This window comes from Olea europaea, chromosome 8 (assembly GCF_002742605.1).
Source record: "Olea europaea var. sylvestris chromosome 8, O_europaea_v1, whole genome shotgun sequence".
In the NCBI taxonomy this organism is placed as follows: domain Eukaryota; kingdom Viridiplantae; phylum Streptophyta; class Magnoliopsida; order Lamiales; family Oleaceae; genus Olea; species Olea europaea.
The window spans coordinates 3,120,510-3,126,509 of record NC_036244.1 but is presented as its reverse complement, the minus strand read 5'-3'; positions in this window follow the sequence as shown (position 1 = coordinate 3,126,509).

Below are 6,000 nucleotides of genomic sequence, written 5' to 3'. Positions count from 1 at the left end.
GAGAGAATTAGAAAAAAAAAAAAAAATAAAAAAAAAAAATAAAAAAATTGTCAAGAAAGACACGCAGAATTCAGTAATAAACAAAGACGGGATTACGAAATCTGATTTCTCACCATATAAAATCATCAAGATTCAAGAAGTCATAGTGATCAATTAAAAATAGATATGCATAGAGTCAAAATGAATCCACAAATGAGGCTAACACATTTCAGACAGGCAATATAAAAATATCACCAACTGTAGAGTTTTGACTATTTTTAGGTAGAACTTTATGTGCAAACTTGTCATTTTCAAATAGGTAATTTGGTGGTATTTAATACTCCTCATTCCTGTCTATATTGAAGAAATAATTCAACTCAACCATTACTTCTTCTAATACATCATAATCATGAGAATTCAATATTCCCCCATCCCATTGCTGCTAGTCATGGTGGTACTACTCGCCGCCAGCCACCGCTCGACTGGCCGAAACATCCACAGAGCCGCCATTCATGCCACCACACAGATACCTGTTTCATGGTATTCATCAATAGAAGCTCCCAAGAAATCCAGAACTCTAGAGGATGATACGAGTTTCAGAGTTTCGGCTCGTAAAGTACCAGGAGGGTCAAACCCTCTACACAATTAAGTAGCTTCTTTATGGTTCCAACAGCTCTTGGATCACACAAGAAGTTTTGCAATCAACAGTGAGAACTTTAGCTCAGCTTTTCAAGTGCTCTTTTCCATGTAGAAATGTATATTAGATGTTAATAGATTTTCTTGTTGGTTTTGGTTTGGTTGTATACACAAGTCAAGGATGCATACATGATGAATTATGCAAGATATAGTCAATTGTCTTACCTTCAATAGAGATTTCTTCTAAATATTGATGATATTTTGGAATATTATGAAATAGTTTCTCTCCTTAATAGCCATGATTTCGATACAAGATGCACTCACGGTTGATATGGGAATATTAGAAGATGTTTCTTTCGTTGACAATAGAAATTTTACACTTATAATTTTGATTTTGCCCTAATTTGTTTTATAAATAGGAGCTCATCATCAGGATTTTGTATCATCATAAATAAGGAGAGAAAGAAGTTGGAGAAGTTATGGTGTGCGATTTTCTTCCATAAACTTTTATTGAATTACTAAAGCGGTGAAAGATGATGTAGTCTCACTAGAGTATCTATTTTTTTATATGAATTGATTGCTTTCGGTGGAATGAAATTGTTGTTTCTAATTCTCAACAACAATCTTTCGAGTGTACTGTTTACCAACCCTTAGGCCGCCTATATTCCGACTAGCCATTTCGGCAAGACTTACTATATTGTTCAGGGAGCACTGGGAGGGCACATGGATGGAATATACAATCCTTAAGAAATTAATTGTCTCAACATTATAATAGACCTTATACGATGTCTTTCCTAGAGCTCAAACCTTGGTACTGTGAGCTTAACTTCCTAAAACAGTAACACAGAAACTGGTACAGATCCATCCAAGCAGTGGCACTGGATCGTGTAGGACTGTTAGACGAGAGTCACGATTGGTTCGCTTACATGCCTGCGTCGGTTTAGATTTTGTACTGATCCTGTCCTGAGGTGGGCCAGACCATGACGGCCCAGTTGCATAAAGACCCGAAATGGGCTGCTTATAGGCATCGATAAATCCAGGTTTGTGGCAGGCGGGGCTGCCACCCGTCACAAGGACGGCCAGACCTAGACGGTCCTATGGACCAAATGTGTTAAATGCTCTAATATTTTTATCTGAGAACTTATTTTTCAAGTCTGGCAAAGTAGCCGGGCTTTTTCTAGGCCAAGGCTGCTCGATTAGCCACCCCTCACCCGCACACAATCCTAACGCATCCACACGAAACCACCTCATCTAACAAAAAAAATAATAATAATAAATAAATAAGAATGAAAGTCGAAATGTCTCCGACATTAAAGGCTAAAAAGAGTCTTGATCTCATAGGTGTCATGAGATTTCAAGTGCAGATTAGCAAGATCTGTCAGCAGGTCTGCATCAAGCCATCAAGTAATTCTCCAAATTCTAATGTGATGAAATGAGCAATTGACATACTATTTACGCCTGAATCTTCAAGTCGATTAATGGATGAAAAAGCTAAAAGGATTTGAATCAACACAAAGCCACCATATGGTACTGAGAGGCAACTCAGATGGTATAAAAGAATTCCATTACATGAGATCATGACTGCTAATACAGTATGGGGCATAACCGAAATAGTGAGATCAAGAATTATTTGGACAAGCAAACAGCCAAATCCATGTAGGACAATTTATTGTTTTAAATCACCGAATCTTTCATGTTAAATCATCAAAAAATACAAGAATTAAAGCGGAAGCGTACCTAAATCAGATATGGTTAATGCAATAATGAATTTCGCGGTATAGTCTTCTAAATCTACACGCAGTCTCCTTTTTCTCTTTGTGATGGGATGCAGAAGAAAATGAATAATACATAGTGTGATTTGGGAACCATAACCGTATTTATATAGCGACGCCCTTTGACCTAATTCGGTCCATCATAGAATTAGGACTTGGGTCCGGTCTTTACAAATATGTAAACTCATACTTTGATTGGATACATTAAAGTCCAAAACCAAAACCTTATTAGATCATTTTAATTGGGTTTAACCGAATTTGATAGCCTTTAATTTAAGTGGAAATTACATATAGACCTACTTTAGAAGATCTAAATTCTAAAACAAGATGCAATGTTTATTTATATAAAAATCAGATATTTAATTTAAATATTATAAATTAATATTTTAATAATATTATTATTATTATAAATTAATCTATATAAATACACCCTACCATAAATTTTCCCCATTCAAACCCTAAATTGAAGTTTCTCTCTCCTTGGTCTTCTTCATTCTCTGTTCAACACTGTGCGCCACAGTCCTCTCCTCTCCTCCTTTCTCTCTTCACCATCTATATCTCTACTCTCAGATCATCGTCGCCGTCTTTGTCATCGTCGTTGCTACATCAACCCAAATCTGCAGTGATGACACGGTGCAAGCAATAAGGCGCGTAGGCGGTAGTGTTTGAAGGCGGATTGGTGTTCATGGTGGTCGCGCCACACGAAGATAGCTATCAGATTTGTGTTTATTTCACGGTAGTGCGTGGTTAATGGTAAATGATAGTGCTGTTGCGTGGTGGTGGTGGTGACATTTTCATATCGCTTTGCGGATGTCGTAGTCGCTGCGGATGTGACAGTGAGGAGGTGATTCTATAGGCGGTGGCGCAGGGGTGATGGTGTGGTGGTGATTTAAGGTGTGGTGTATGGGCGGCAGAGGTGGTGGTTGTAGTGGATTGGGGTTAGGTAGGGCGTGGCGACGTGGTGGTTTGTGGCGGCGATGGTGGTGGTGTGGTGGGGTGGGGTTAGGGTAGGGTGAGGTGGTATGTGGTTTGTGACCAATATTTGAACTATTGTGACCAACAAATTAACTAATTTGTGACCAATAAGTAATATGTGACCGATAAAAATATGTGACCAAGAAGTAATATGTGACCTACAAAATAAGTGACCAATAAATTGTGACCTGTAATTGTGACAATAAAAATAATTTGTGACACATAAAAATTTTGATTTGTAAGTCTGTGACCCAAAAATAATATGTTATTATCTAAAACATCAATTTGTGATCAAAGTACATAAATCTGTGACTTTAATTTATTTAATTAATAAAATATATAATTAATTAAATAAATCATAAATTAAATTTAATAAATATCTGATTTTTGAAATTTGAAACTTTTATTCTTAATTTTGAAATGATAGATACTTATTTTCTTAGTTACGAAATTTTCCCTTAATTTAATACACAACAATTTACACATATAAGCCCATCGATAGATTAAAAATTCTTACAATCTCCCACTTGGACTATATGTGTCACCTTATAATTGTGCATTAAATACAACCTCATGAATACTCAAAATTTTACTATCATTACTGAATGTATCCCCAAACAATCTCGTCCATCAATCATACCAACATAGGATCAAAGCGGCTTTCGCTAGTTTCATGTAGCTAAACCCATCAATGATCATGTATATCGATATAATTGAACGGCATGGATTAAGCATGGATGTGTAGTATGAAAATTACATGTGATGTGTTCTGTAACATACCTATTTCCAACTGGTCCGCTTTAATACCTTAGTGAGATCATTTTAAATAAGTTCAGAGATAATAAACCAAATAACTGAAAATAACTTTAACCTTAAACCATATCTAAAATAACAGTATATGTGTCTAGCACAAAAATGCAAACTCCCACTGAAACTAAATATCTTCAAGAGACATTACACCCATATGAGCAGTGTGCTCATGAAAGACTTTGAGTATCAATTCCTTAGTGAACGGATCCGCAATCATGGAGTTTGTCCCTATGTGCTCTATTGACACCTCACCACTCTGAACTCTTTTTTTAACAGCCAGGAACTTGATCTCTATATGTTTTGACTTCGTCGAGCTCTTATTATTATTGGAATACAGCACTGCTAATTTATTGTCACAAAATATCTTCAGCGGTCTTTCTATATTGTCCACAAAGTGCAGCCCAGTGACAAAATTACGCAGCCATATTCCATGATTTAATGTCTCATAGCAGTGAATCTTCTACTAAATTGGCATCCTGCGAAATCGAAATAAGAATAACCCATGATCTCCAACTGATCCGATATCTTGTCTGTGAGCATGTAGTCTTTTGTTCTTTGTAAATGCCGCATGACCTGTTTGGCTACTTTCCAATTATCTATTCCCGGATTACTTAAATATCTCCCTAGCATCCCAACAATGTACGCTATCTCCGGACGCGTACAAACTTGGGCGTACAATAGACTCCATATAGCTGAGGAATAAAGAATCTTCTGCATTTCTTTAATTTTCAAGTCATTTTTAGGGCACTGACTTAACCTGAACTTGTCTCCTTTAGCCACAAAGGTGTCACCTGGTTTACAATCTTGCATGTCATATCTTTTAAGTACCTTTTGATATAACTCTTTTATAAAAATCCAAGAATACCCCGAGAACGATCACAGTGTATCTGAATTCCTAATACAAAAGAGGCATCACCAAGATCTTTCATCTCAAAATTCTTTGCTAGAAATCTCTTGGTTTCGTGCAATAAGCTTATATTGTTGTTGGCAAGCAATATGTTATCAACATATAAAATCAGAAAAATATATTTGCTTCCACTGAACTTGTGGTATATATAATCATCGACCAAATTCATCTCAAAACCAAATGAGATGATCACCTGATGAAACTTGTAATACCATTGACGAGACTCCTGTTTGAGTCCATAGATGAAGTTCTTTAATTTACAAACCATTTGCTTTACATCGTCCGATACAAAGTTTTCTAGTTGTACCATATAAATTGTTTCATCAATGTCACCATTGAGAAACACTATCTTAACATCTATCTGATGTAACTCAAGATCGAAATGTGCTACCGAAAGAGTCTTTCGAAGAAATCGGAGAGGAAGTCTTTTTATAACCTATGTCTTCTTTCTGTGTAAAGTCTTTTGCGACAAGACAAGCCTTATATCTCTCTACATCACCCTTCGAATCCCTCTTGGTCATAAATATCCATTTACAATCAATGAGTTTCGCACCTTCAGGCAATGGAACGAGATCCGATATGTCATTGTCTTTCATGGACTTTATCTCTTCATTCATGGCATCGAGCCACTTTTGAAAGTTAGAACTTTTCATGGCTTGACGGAAGTTAATTGGATCATCTTCCACCAATCCAATGTTAACTTCATGTTCTTGGAGAAATACGATGCAATCATCCGAAACTGTACTTCTCCTCTCTCTAGTGGATCTTCTTAATGGTATTGGTTCTTGAGGCTGTAGAGTTTGTTCTTCTGGAACAATTTGTTGATCTTGAGAGGGAGGTATGTCATTGTCTTGATCTGGAGTTGCTTCTTGAACAATATCAGAAATAGAAACCTGATCATTGTCAATGGCAATTGGAGGA